Source organism: Rhinolophus sinicus, chromosome 1 (genome assembly GCF_057876585.1).
Source record: "Rhinolophus sinicus isolate RSI-liver-muscle chromosome 1, RSI-T2T, whole genome shotgun sequence".
NCBI classification, from domain to species: Eukaryota; Metazoa; Chordata; class Mammalia; order Chiroptera; family Rhinolophidae; genus Rhinolophus; species Rhinolophus sinicus.
The window spans coordinates 60,348,777-60,364,249 of NC_142501.1; positions in this window are offsets into that span (position 1 = coordinate 60,348,777).

Consider the following 15,473-nt stretch of genomic DNA (forward strand, 5'->3'; position numbering starts at 1 on the left):
ACTATCCCTGAGAATTTGAGTCTAACTCCTCTATGAGGATGGAATATATCGTTTTTGTAAGAAAATGGAAACAGCTTTCCTAATAATATTTTTCCCCCCAGATGTTTCCTACCTGGCTTAGGAGAAAAATGAGCTTTTTGGATTTTGTATGCAAGGTTGAGCTTGGACAATATGTTTTTGTTTTATTATTCTAGAAACATTTCCTAGAGTCTCTCAAGGTTAATCAAGTACACCAGAAGTCTCTATGGGGGTTGTAGAATCTAATTATTATTCCTTGTGGTTACCACACCAGTTTCTTCCACCCTACTTTTAGAATTCCTTCTGAGACAGTGAGCAAGTTCCACAGCCATGTACATATAGATAGAGTTATTCTTCCTCTGATCGGATTCTGAAGGGCAAGATGAGGAGAGGAAGGAGGCCCTTTGGTTTCAATGACTGATCACATCTGAGTTTTTAATTCTAAGTTTTGCCATAATGCTAAAATACAATGGTTTAATAAGCATGTCATGTGTAATAGGATGCCCAAACGAAGTAGGAATGATTTTACTTTGAAGGGGTGAGGGCTAGGGGGAGAAATATGACCACCTGCTTTGCCTTGAGAGCAGAGATAGAAACTCACCTTGATTCAGGTTATATTTCTTCAGAAAAGAGTGAGTAGGAACTCACCTTAAATTAATATTTACAGATGAAGGGGTACAGTGGATAATTTTATAATGTAATCTTTTGCTCTCTGATTAGTTTAGTAAATGTAAGCCAATGAGGCTCCAACACTAAAATAATTCCAATGAAAGATAGAGATGAGGCTACTGACCTTGTCTTAGGAAGAGGGTCAAAGGTTTTGTTGGTAAGAATTGCTTTCTTAACAGGGTAGGGCGGATGCTTTGCCCCCCATTGAATGGTGCTTACTTTTTTAAGAACAATGATTCAGACTGGGCACACAACTAAAAACTAATTTAAAATCTTTGTGCCCCAAATGGAACCTTGGCAGAGACCCGGACCACTAAGGTCACCTTGCTATGCCTGTTTAAACAAAAAACTAGAATCACAGTAAGAATGTGAATGAACAACAACTCTAGGATGTGGGGTTATGTTCTCAAGGAGATGTGTTGAATTTTATGTGGTTAAGGTGTAGCAGATATTATTGGTTGCTTACCCCAAGGCCATTCCTCACCCCTTTATCCCTTGTAGCTTTCCTATCTTGCAGGCTGTAAAGTTAGTTCTCTTTCACTGCAGAAGTAGCTATATAATATAGCCCTTGACACTGATGTGTGAGGGGAAATTTAATAGGGAAAGTTTCTGGAAAATATAATTTCTAGTTAAACTGGTGAGGAATACGAGAGCTGGCTGTCTCCCCCTAGCAACGCTCCCCTTTCCAGCCTTATTATGTGTACAAGATGATGTCTGCAGCTGAGACAGCCATTTTCCTACTGGGGAAAGGGAGATGGTAACACACATGTGGCTGACCAAAACCCACTCCCTACGAATAATTCAGAACAGAAAGAAATCTGACATTTACTGAACCCACTGAGTAGTTCCCTGCCTCCAGACTCTATTTTTACTGAACAGTAAATGCCCTTCTGGTTTAAACAACTGCTATTCGGATATTAATACTTGTAGTCAAAAGCATTTCTTACTATAATAATAAATAATGTTGGTGCTCAAGGCATTAGGTGAAAAACAAAATACATGTGAAGATAAAGTTCTTCCAAGTTTGGGAAGTGGGATTTTTAGTTTCCTGTACCTTCTCAAAACTCTTTCACTCAAATATTTATTTGGATAACATATTAGTTCTTAGAAGTAGACAGGGTAGTGTTCTGATTAGTGCCTTATAAATGAGGAAACTGGAACACAGAGGTAAATAGACTTTATTTAAAGCAAAGCTAAGGCCTGAACTAAGATCTGTGATTCTTTGTCTGGTAAACTCTAATATGTCATGTTGCAAGTTAGAACAACAACAACAAAAAAGATTTTGCATCAAAGAAACTGGATTCCAAATGATACTGATTCTCTTTTTTGTTTCAAACTAGGGACCAGTAATACACTAAAGAAAGGATTTTCACCTAGGTTTCCTCCACATTCCTCATAGAAGCGAATTTATGCAATTACCCCAGAGAACTACCTTACTACAACCACCACCCAGATCCTGGCTACAGTAAATGTGTTTACCGTGGTTACAAATCTAAAACTAAATAGTTTCTAAAAGGAGCTAGAGAATGTTGTAGCAGAACCATTATAACTCTAGTTTTCCTGTTTCTTTCAATTCACACCCTGCTGCAGAGTAATATTCCCTTCTGGGAATTCATGGTTTGCAAAGAGAAAACCCATCCAGTTTTATAGCTACTTCACTGAAATACAACAAAATAGTTTGCACCTAAATCCAATGATATAAGTCCTTAGGTGGGCTAATCAGCCTTTATAGAAGTCTGTTCATCTCTATACAGAAGAATCAAATACAGTGTTTTTTCAAATGACCTTTAAAAATAACAAAAAATTAATTGCTTTTCTCTTATCCTGGTAATTCAATTTATTTTGGGATTGTCCTTTTATAATGGAGAAAAGGGTATGGAGTGCTTTTGAAACGAACGCAATCGTTCTATGAAAATAACCCACAACTATAAATGTTTCATATTTTACCTCACAAATGCATCAATAAGTTGAGGGTAGAATCAGAGGCAGAAAAATATCCTGAAATGAATAGGCTCCAACAGTAATTTGTACTTGGCAGGCCTGTATTTATTGAGAAATATATTATTTCAGGTAATCTTCTGAAACAAAGTATTCTTGGTCCTACTTGGTTTTACTATAGATTGATTCCTTTTTGGGGCTGGGTTAGGGGAAATATTTAGCATGTCCAAAAGTATTTGATAGAAGTTATTTTTGCAACACAATTTACCAAGTGCAAGCCACGAGGCTCATAATATAACAGACATTGGGGGGTTTTAGGGGAAATTTCACGCTTCCTTCAGAGAACAGCTTCTTTTTTAAAAAATGATAGAAATATTGAAGAGGAAAAAATGATTTTTTTTCTAGTAGACATGAAGATAGGTTTTAGGGTATGGTACAACAATAATCAGTAGCGTTCACACATAATAGTTTCAATCATGCCCAGGTAGGTGCAATTACTGTTACCCAATAATTCCCAAACTGATGAGAGAATGAGGAGAAAATACTAAAACATAGGAATGAGCATGACAGAGAGTCGGGATGAAGTAAAGTGATGAATTAAGAGAGAAAAGGGAAAGATTTAGGAACATAGGTAGTTAAAAGAATGGAGAGGAAGTAACAGCAACAAGCAAAAACCACATGTTTGCATTGTTGTGTGCTAATTAGCGACATTATGATTAATTTATATCTGATGACAATTCATTGTGCTTTTTTCTTATAAGCCTGTTATTTCAATATATCTTTTAATTTACTTTTTTTTTGTTTTTTTACCATTTGGAAAATGCTTACTCTTGAGCTCATTCATTGCTTGATTGGCTCACATATTCATTCCTTGTTCATTTATCCAGATATTAAATATTTATTGGATTATTTTAATGTGCCAGGAATTAAGTTAAGTCTTAAGAATACAGATAGGCATAAGTCACTTTCCTGATGGCCTGACCGGGGAGGGACACAGAAATTCAGACAAAGAATTAGAAATACCTTTAGAGGTATTTTGATACAAACATAAGCAAGATGCAAAGAAAGAACATTGAAGTCCAGAATCTGGACACTTCTCAGTACCTCCACTGCTACCTCACGGTCAGATCCACGTCATCCTTTGCTGGATTACTGCAGGAGCCTCCTCACTAATATCACTGCATCTGCCTTAGCCCTGCTCCATCCACTCTCAGGAGAGCAGTCAGAATAATCCTGAAACAAGGGCTTAGGCCATATCACTCCTGTCCTCACTGATGGCTCCTGCTTTCACTCAAAGTAAAAGCCAAGGTCCTGGTAATGGTTGGGAGGCCCCACCGTATCCTGCCCCTGTTCATCTCTGCCTACTCCCCTCCTTTCTTACTGCATCCACCCACACTGGCCAGCCTTGTCTTATGGCCTTTGCTCTAACAGCTCCCTCGCTTGGAAAGGACATCCTGCTTAGCTTTGTCTTTTCAAATATCTTCTCAAGTCTCACTTTCTTAATGAGGCTTATACTAGAACCGCATTTACCCTGTTTCCCAGAAAATAAGACCTAGCCGTACCATCAGCTCTAATGTGTCTTTTGGAGCAAATTTAATATAAGGCCTGATACTATATTATATTAATTATACTATATTATAAAGACCCAGTCTTATAGTAAAATAAGACCGGGTCTTACATTAATTTTTGCTCCAAAAGACGCATTAGAGCTGATGGTCCCGCTAGGTCTTATTTTCCAGGAAACACGGTACTATGGCAAATGGCCCCTTTTCTACACAAATGCCCTAAATCCCTTATAACGCTCTGTTATTTTTTCCCCATGATAATGTCCACCATCTAACACGCAGCATAATTCATTTACTTATTTTGATTGATGATAATGTTTTATTGTTTATACTCCTCCCTGACAATGAAAGCCGCAAAGTGCACGGATCTCTCTTTGCTCACCGCAGTATCCCAAACATGGAGAACATTTAGTAGGCACTTGATGAAATGTTTGTGAATGAAAGAATGAAAAGTAAGAGGTCTATTCTACCAGAGGGGAAGGAGGGAAGAAGGAGATTAAGAAAAGCTAGTCCAAATTAACGTCTCATATATTTAGACTGCTGACACCAATATTTGTTTGACAGTCATTCACAAAGCAAAAAATTCCCAGGCATAGAAAACTGTGTGAGCAATGAAGAAGCTGGAAATAAGTATGTGGTGATGTGAAAATGCGCCTAGTACCCTAGGTCAGGCTTCAGAAAACTATGGCGTAGGGGCGAAATTCAGGCCACATGCTATTTTTTTTATAAGTCAAGTTTTATTGGAACAGAGTTATGCCCATTTGTTTAGGCACTATCTATGGCTACTTTTCCTCTACAGCAGAAGAATTGAGTTGTTACAACAGAGAACAAATGCCCCACAAGGCATTATCATCTGACCGTTTAAGGGAAAAGAAATGTCCCCTGTCCTAGGAAATAAGGTATAAGTGAGGGCTTTAAGCTGGGAAGCACCATGTTCACAATTATGATATGGAAAAATCATTTTCTAGTCAACTCAGTTTTCCTAGTTAGTCTTTCCCTCAAGATATCTCATTAGGTTATTTTGCATATGTGTATGTGTGTAGATGTGTATATTTTTATTTTGTTGTACCAACTCTAAAAAGAAAATTTCACCGTCTACAATATATTTTATTTCTGTTTTGTCTTCAACCAGAGTACCCTGGTCTTTGTGGGACTTCCTGGTAAATATAGCAGTTGCTACTAATGACTAAATGTGCGATGCCACAGAATACGTTTAAAATTCTTCAAGGAGTAGGCTATGACATGAGATGTTTCTGATTAAAACATGAAATACTATATGGCTTCCAACACAGCTTAGTTAGTTATCTATGTCATGATTTGGGTTTGGTTGGCTTTCCAATTTTTATTTTATCCTCTTTTGGAGAAACTGGATAAAAACAGTACATTTGGAGAGTAAGTTAATTGCTGGGGTGGGCCAAATACAAATTAATAATGTAAAATGTCTGTTAGAGAGTGAGCTAGAATCATCACACTAATTTCATTTATAAAATTCAAACTGCCAAGAGACTGTATAACACTAATGATGGCCAGTTGCCTAATTAGCTCTGCAACAGTCTTTCTAATTTATTAAAGTAAAATGACTCATAGTTGCAAACCTAGGGCAGCAGATAGCTTCCTGTTAAAAATCTGTTTTTAAAGTATGGGGTGGGTTTAATTACAGAGGTAGGCTACTATGTGTAGTTTTCTTCTGTAAATAAGAATGTGCAAGTGATATCTGGAAATTCAAACTATTTTTTTTTTAAAAAAAAGGGGGTTTGATTTATTATTAGTTGTGTATCTATTTTTTTGCTCAAACTGATTACTTTGGGTTATTTATTTATTTATTGCTTTGGGAAAAAAACACAAATTATGGAATCTTAAAACCAAGTCATTTCTAAGATTTTTATCATTATCTATTGGATTTCCTGTCTTTGCAATATTCAGTTTTAATTAGAGATAATCCAACCCGTGAAAGGCATGATTATATTGCTGATTTTAAACTTTAGGACCCAGACATTTAGTTTACTTAATACCCACAAAAATCTGCCTTGAGGAGGTACATAGTGTGGGAGTCATTTCTTCTGCTTTCAGAGGCATCTAGGCATCCTTCTGTGATCTGAAAATATAAAGCTATCAAGAGGAAAAAGAAAAAGTCGTCTGAAAGGAACAGCCACCAGTATGAATGGGCTGGAATCTCCCAGACTGGCACATCTTGAGATAGGTGACATAATAATATGGCATGTCGGGATACACTTTTGGGAATTGCTCCTAATTCCCAGTCACACAACCAGGTCAGCCAGGTATATTAGCAGCATGGGCGACTGATTGGAAAAAGAGTCTGAAGCCCTCTTTTTAACACAGAGTGGCTGTAAGTTTCAGGTATATATGGTAGATGGAACCAATAACAGTTAAATACCATATAGATATTTGACTAATCTTTGTGAATGAATTGAGAAACATATGAGCCTTTAAGTTGCAAACTCCAGAGGATAAAGTGAGATATACTTGCTTTTGCAGCCCTTTCAAATGAATGCTCTTGAAAATTGACCCTAGGATTGACCAAGGCTTGCAGCTCATGGGAGTGTGTTATCATTCTACCTAGTTGTTCATAGGTTCTGACTATTAACCTTACTTTACAGAGAAAAAGATATTTAAATGGTTTACTGTATTTTATAACACATGTAGCATCCTCATATATCTGATAATCAATAAAAGGACTCTAGCAAGGCAAAGAAGTCTCAAGGAATCAGCAGGTTATTCTCAAGTTACTTAGGAGAGCAAGACATTCTTAGCACAAGCCAGATATCCAGCGGTTTTCCAATTGAAAGCATCAGGCTACCTTGATTCTTCTTTTAGATCAAATTTCCTTTTTAGAGAAACAAATAAATTGCTTATATGCATCTTACTCGACTGACCTCATAGAGCTCAGTCTACTTCATTATTATTAAAGAACTCACAGAAACCACTTCTTTTGAGATATATTTTCAAACATCAGTGAAGAGTAGAATTGTACCAGAATTTCAAGTAATTTCACTTCTCAGTTTAGAATTATTCTAATAATACATCTGCTGCTTCAGAAATTCAGCTCCTCAGATGAAACTTTAAAATGAATAAAAACAATTCTCACTCTTAGATGTGGATTAAATTACTATTGAAAAATGCAAATAGTATTTACTTTGGTCACACCATACCTGCTAAACCAGTGATTGGATTATATGTGTTTAGAAAGAAAACACCCAAAAGAAACACCACTTTCTTTTATTATACATTTTTTGGATTTCTAGAAACATCTTGCACAACATTTTTCAACTTTTCAAGTTGCATTCTGGCATGTTGTGATGTGGGAAATTGCAAGCTTTGAAATTTTATAGACTTCTATCTGTCAGTTACTGATTTTTGCGACCTGAAGATAATTACTAAATCACTACAGGCCTTGCTTTCCATGTCTCTAAAATGGGAATTAAGCACTTCAGTTATAGGACTATTGTGAAGAATAACTGAGATAATGAATTCAAAGCTCCTGCAGCATATAATTATACAAACTAACCTTACAATTATTATGATCATTATCAAATGGAAATATATACAATAATTTGCTAAATAATTTTTTAAACAATATTTGCTTCTATTCTTTTTAGCAGTGTTGAGTCTTTCTATAACTGTTAACCCAGTGGAAATTTGTTGTATGCTCATCTTAGTTCTGCAAAAAACATACAAATACCACACACACATACGCCTAATATCTTTTTCTTTAATGTCAAGTATATTTCACAAAGCACAACACAATATTTTATTCCTGTACGTAGCAGAATACATGTCTTTATGCCTTATCCTATCAGTTTTTAACAGATTCTATTTTAAACAAATCTTTGTTTCTTTCCTATTTCCTATGATTTCATTTGGTGGCTTTCAAAGTTCCTCTCTTTAGCAACTGAGCCCTCCTCCATCCCTTTCAAGCAAAACATTACACAGAACTTCAATATATAAAACTAATGCAAGTTGAGCTTTTATTAAAGCTGATTCAGGGATTTTTATTCACTTCCCCTCCTTTATGCCTGCACCCCAAATTCACTCCCCAATGAATCCCCAAGTCACTCTTGAAAAACTAGGCACTACAAAAGACAGTTTGAAAACTGACATAAAACCTGCCGTCCATGTTGAATTGCCTAAGCACCTGCAAAAGTCAGCCAATTTTAGCCAAACCACAGCTGACTTGCATACCTATGAGCATGAAATAAATGTTTGTTGTTGTAATCGTGTAGCATTATAGTAGCAATAGCCTAATAATAAAGAAGTTATACCAATACTTGTTCCCTTGCAGCATATGAACGCGAGGTTCCCAATCTACACTCTCTGTTATACAATGTATCATCAAAATGCTTGATCTCATCAATATGAAAATTTTCTCATTTTAGTTTTCACATTACATTAACACGGGTGAAGTTGAGTATCTTCTCATATTTGCTTTTTTAAATTGGGCTAGATAATTTTACCCAGCTTTATTGCTTTACTGAGTATAATTGATAAATACACACACACACACACACACATACACACACAGTGTACAACTTGATGATTTTATAATATACATATATATTGTGAAATGATCACCATAGTTAATTAACACATGCATCACCTTGCATAGTTACCTTGGGGTAGGGCAGTGAGAACACTTAAGGTTTACTCGCTTAGCAACTTTCTAGTATATAATACAGTATTATTAACTATACTCACCATGACAGGACATATTCATCTTATAACTGAAAGTTTGTACCTTTTGACCAACATCTCCCCATTTCCCTCCCTCCCCAGCACCTGTCAACTACCATTCTGCTTTCTGGTTTTATAAGATTACTCATGCCTTCTAGATTTACTCAGGCCCAAACTTGAATATACCATTTCCATCAAATGATAGATTATTGCTGTGCTGGCCTAACAGCATCATTATCCACTAAGAATTGTAACACCATTGGCTCTGCCAGTCATATTGGCATTCTAGCCTAGACCCGCTACATTTTCTCTGTGAACTAGTCAAAACCATGAGCCTTTTGTGTCACATAACCAATAATTTGAAGTGCTTTACTCAAATTTACTTTATACTGCCTCAAAAATCTAAAGAGGCCCAATAAGAGCTGCACATTTTTATAGTGGGAAAAAAGTGGCAAGGAATAAACAACATGTCCTTTATCTCAGAGTGGCTGCCTCAGCAACTACACTATTGCAACCTAAAACTTCCTTGATGTAACAGATTCTTGAACTTTTATGGGCTTAAATCCCATCTTCTGGTTATTCCTTTTATTAGGACATCTAGAGTATTTGTTGTTTCCTTCTCATCAGGTTTAGTTAGTATGCTATCATAAATACAATGAACTAGTACGATGTGTGTGGAACATCAAAACTCAAACAATCAACGTCACAGCGAAGTGAATCATGAGAGTAGGAGAGGTTAGCCTATCCTTGGGGCAGGGCAGAGACTGAGTACTGCTGTATCTTTATGCAAAGGCAAAATGCTTCTGATTTTTCCTTTCGATGGAGATCAAGAGGAAAGCATTCGCCGAATCAGTGACCACATACCAAGCGCCAAAGCCTTTAATGATCTGCTCAATTAAAAATATAAACATCCAACATGGCAGCTGAAGCTGGGCCTACCATCTGATTAAATGTATGGTTGTCAATCTTTACCAACCATTATCTATCTCATTTTTGGGAAGGCTATAAAGGTTAATTAAATAACAATATGAAAACTCCTGGCATTTCTTTCCCAAAGGCATTATTGGGGCTGATTAACTATCTTGGCAGGAGCAGGATAGTTTTTAGTAGTTTTGGGGCATACACTGGTATTTCATACAATAATGTCTCTTATCTTTCTAGTCAGAAAACCAATGTGACTATTCTGTCAGCTGCTAAGTATATCAATTCTAAATATACATTCCAGGACTTGGGTAATAATCACAATATGGGATTGTGGAAACGCTTAGAATGTTACAACACAGATTCACCCAACATTTTATTTTGACCTGAGCTCCATAATCTCTTATTTTAATTGGTATTTGGTTTCCCAGATATCAATGTTAGATCAGACAGACCTGTAGTTGGCCACAGATCTTAGGGGGGAGGATTTTTATTGTACATATTTTCAGAACGGTTACAGGGTCCTTCCTCAAGGCTTCCAGGCTTCTCCTTGGATCAATAGGCTCTGGGTATCTCAATTTAATTTGAAATGACCTGGCGAGGAACCACAATAATCTATTGCAGCAGCTTTCATAGTCTTCTGTTCAACAGTTATTGAGTTTTTATTATCTAATAACACCTGTGCCAGTGGTTTCTTTGGGTTTCTTAACCCAAAGACCATCATATCTTAATACCAAAGATCCTAAAGGTGAAGGCTTCCTGATTGTCCCTCTGGCTTTGCTTTTCATTAAGAGAATTATATCTACTTTGCCTCTCATGTTTAATTGCTTCACTTTGTTCTCTATTATTTTGTAGTACCATCATTCCATTGATACTAGCTAGCCCAGTTCCACAGCAACAAATCCTATCATTAACTGCAGCTTATAAAGGACACCCTCCACCAGTTTCTCAATAATCTGGTGCCTCCCTTTACCAATGCATTTCTTTTAAATTTATAAAATATTTTTTTTTAAATTTTCAATTATAGTTGACATACAATATTATGTTAGTTTCAGGTGTACAAAATAGTGGTTATTCATATATATATATATATATATATATATATATATATATATATATATATATATATATAACTTATGAAGTGACCACCTTGATAAATTTAGTGCCCATCTGTCACCTACATAGTTACTATAAGATTATTGACTATATTCCCAATGCTATACTTTACATCCCCATGATTATTTTTTAACTACCAATTTGTACCACTTAATTCCTTCCTCCCCCTTTCATCCATCCCTGCAAACCAGCTCCCATCTGGAAACCATCAGAGTGCTCCCTGTATCTATGAGTTTGTTTCTGTTTTGTTTGTTCATTTTGTTCTTTAGATTCTACATATAAGTAAAATCACATGACATTTGACCCTTGCCTTTCTCTGTCTGACTTACTCCACTTAGCATAATACCCTCTAGGTCCATCTGTATTGTTGCAGATGGCAAGATTTCATTTTTTTATGGCTGAGTAATACTTCATTGTATGTATGTACCACCTCCTCTTTATCCGTTCACCCATTGACGGACACCCAGGTTGCCTCTATATCTTGGCCATTGTAAATAATGCTGTAGTGAATAGATGGATGCACATGTCCCTTCAAAGTAATGTTTTGGGTTTCTGGGATAAATACCCAGAAGTGGGATTACTGGATCCTTCTTTGTCTTTTGTTATAGCCTTTGTTTTGTAGTCTATTCTTTCTGGTGTAAGTATTGCTACCTCAACTTTTTGTTTGTTTCCATTTTCGTGAAATACCATTTTCTATCCTTTTACTTTCAGTCTGTGTGTATCTTTCAATCTTAAGTGAGTATCTAATAAGCAGCATATGTAAGGTATTTTTTTTCTTGTTGTTTTTTTTCCCCCCATCCAGCTGTGTCTTTCGATGGGAGCATTTAATCCATTTACATAGAAAATAATTATTGATAGATATGTAGCTATTGATATTTTCTCCTCCTTCTCCGTCTCCTTCTTCTTCTGTCTTAAAGATGTTCCTCTCAGATTCCTTGTAATACTGGTTTGGTGGTGATGGACTCCTTTGGCTTTTTCTTGTCTGAGAAGCTCTTTATCTGTCCTTTGATTCTAAATGATGGCTTTGCTGGATAGAGTAATCTTGGTGGTAGGTCCTAGGTTTTCATCACTTTGAATATTTCATGCCAATTTCTTCTGGCCTGCAAAGTTTCTGCTGATAAATCAGCTGACAATCTTATGGGTGTGGGTTACTATTGTGCATGAGGTATTTTTTTCTTAGATTTACATATATGAATTTTGTGTCTAGCCACATTATATTTTAATTTGTAATAGTTCTCTTGGGTTTTTCAATTATACAAGTATATCACATGAAAATAATAATAATAATGTTTTATCATCTTTTATATTTTATTTCCTTTTCTACCCTAATTATTTGATCTGATATCTCTAGAACAATGTAGAATATATATGGGTGACACTGTTGTCTGAACTTTAATGAGAACATTTTCAGTGTTCTTTATAACACATGATGGTGGCTTTTGAGAACATATTAATGGTATGTGTATTAAGTGTGGAGAACACATTGTAGAAACACACAGGTGATGTACTGTTACATCTGTGTGTTTCTCTACATTTTTATGAAAACTGCAAACTAGATATCTATTTTCAGATTCTTAATTTTTACATTTAATACTTTTCTTTTACATAACTCATTAGGCCATATAGGGCAGAAGGCCAACTTTAAAACCTCAATGGGGGAAAAATGACAAAAGAAATGTAAGGATCCTTCAAAATTTCAAGGTCAGATAAAGATAGTGTGAGTGGAATAATTTAAATGACAAAGAAGTAACACCAGTGAGAAAAAAATTAGAAAAATAATTTAAAATGTAGATAGGACTAATAAAAATAATTTATAATTATTAACCTTATTACTGATCAGAATACTTATAGATATGTACAGGTATTATGCCTAGAGAAAATCAATTTTTGAAAAACTGTGTTTACAAAAGAACTTTGAGAACAAGTGAAGAAAAATAAGAAGACTGATTGCACCATTGGAAAAAAAGAATATCGTATTTGGCAGCAGGACAGCAGATGGACCAGCATGAGAAGATTGTAAAGTGAATGCTGTGGATCATAAGATCATAAATGGCAAATATTTTTGAAAGATGGGATGAAGGACATTACATTTTAGAGAAAATGGGAAAAGGGAAAACACTCCAATCTGGTTTCAGCGTAGCATAAGCAGGTCAGGGGAAACTAGTGCTGTGGTTTGATGCTAAGGAAATGGAAAAGTGAGCAACAAGAAAACAGAGTGAATCCAAACACTGAAATTCAGTTAAATTGATGATGTCATCAAGGTAGTAAGATTGACTTTTAAAGAAAAAGAAGGATTTTGCCGGGAACATAGGGAAGCTTCAGTTGAGGACATAGGGAGAAGGGTATTCTCAATGTTAACTATTAACACAGATAAAAGGACTAGGGCCAGTAGACAGCAGCAGAGACAGGTAATAAGAAATAAGGTGTGATGTGCTTTGGCTGATACAGAAATGTGTTAGGTACAAAGGTTTGAAGGGAGACTTACTAGCTTGAATTTATACTAAATGAGAAACTTAGAGTGATGAAGAGGGAAGAGAGTTGAAGAAACTGGTTAACTTTAATCATCCTGAATGGATATGGGAAAGGTGTAAAGGAAGCAGTGAAAGCTTCATACAAATAGAGATGGATGACAGAGTCATTCAGAAGTAGAAGGAAAAACATTAAGAGGATGAGAAACAGGTTTAAGTAGAGAAACTGAGAGGACAAGATTTAAAAGGAAAAAGGTGTTTTTTAAAGGCTAAAGACAGTAAATTTCAGAACCAAAATATATATTATGAAATGAAAAAATAAGATGGAAAGAGAAAGATAATTGAATGTGGAGAGTAAGAAAAAAAATTATATGCAAAAAATTATGTGAAAATAGGGGAGAAATAGAAGCAAGAGTGAAATCAGAGAGTATAATGGATTAAAATCCCTGAAAAATGCAGAGCATAAAAGGGAGTTGGGAGTGGGATGGCTTGTTTTATGCTCGTATGTCAACTTGGGTAATCTGTGGTGCCCAGGTTTTGGTCAAACACCAGTCTAGAAGTTGCTGTGAGGATATTTTTTACATTTGATCAACATTTAAACCAGTAAATTTTGAATAAAGCAGATTACCATGTATAACGGGAGGGCCTAATCCAATCAGTTGAAGACCTTATAACACGCACACACATACACACACACTATTGATTATACCCTATAGGTTCTGTTTCTCTACAGGACTCTGATTAACACGAGGGAAATATTAATAATGTAGCAGATACTGACAGTACTATTACCAATTTATGAATCCTTATAACTTACCAGCATTTGAAAGATAAGGCAAATTTAAAACCTGAAAAGATTCATTCCAGTCATTCTTAGAAGTTAGATACAAACTAAAGAATTACCACAACTGTCGTTTTAGAATGATCCTCCTCTTTCTTGGCCTCATTCCCACATTTTTAGCTTACTATCAACAGTAAAAATTTTACCAAGCTAAATGGCAAAACAAGAATTTTCCACTGTCTGGCCCCCAAAGAACACCGATTTTGACAATCACTTACAAAGAGTGCCTTTGTGGAAGTCTGGGAATCCAGCAAAGAACTAGCACATCACTGGAGCAAAAAAATGCAAGATTAGATACATTGAACAGGGGCAAGAGGAAGTCTCACTTTACTAGTATCATGTCACCCCTTCTCCAAAGTGGCACAGCTCACTAGCAAGAGAGACATTCTCAGCCTGTGATTTCTCCCAAGTGGCCGAGTGAGACCAAGTGAGTGTGTGTCGAAAGAGGCCCAGTGCTTTCTAGCTCCGTCTGGAATAATGAGGTGTGCTGCATCCCTAGGGGCAGGAGTGGCTGAGAGAACAGCAGCCAGGGATCTTGGAGGGTATCCTACTAACCGCTTTATTCTGATACCATCAGGATAATGCAGGAGCCACTGGAGACGCCTTATCTGTGTGTCCTTTCAGTTGGCCAACAGGCGCCCCCAGTACTCTGTGCACCTTTCCCCCCACCCCCCACCACACACACCCTGTGGCTGGATGCCTGTGCCCACCCGGGAAAGCAGGAAGTAGGAAGGTTTGCAGAAGCTAGTGAGCACATGCAGAAACCCAGACCTACTGCAGGCTTAGGAGAAAGCAGTCTCCTAAAAAAAGAGCATTTGGCACTACCCTAGGGAAAGCAAAAGGGAGGCTGAGAGCTAAACAGATGACAAAGTGCACATAGAGTGTATTTATAAATTGCGTGTCACTGAAGTGAAAAACCTGGCAGACTTTGATGGTATTAAAAAGATTAGCCCGTCATTAGCATATCTTGAAGAAGTAGGCAACATGCGTGGATTAAAAAGATAGGAATGAATCCAGCCGTGTAGAAAATAAACAAGAAATTTATTTTCTTTAAAATATTGGTTAGCATGTAATTAAGGAAGGTAAGTTATAAAGATTTGTTTTAAAAGCACACAATCTCTTATAGAATGTATATTTTATGCAATCCACCAAATTCAATATAATTATGCTCATCTTGAACATAATATCAAGAGTATATTATTTTGCAACACTAAATAAGAGGTATTTTTATAGTTGAAACAAGATCTA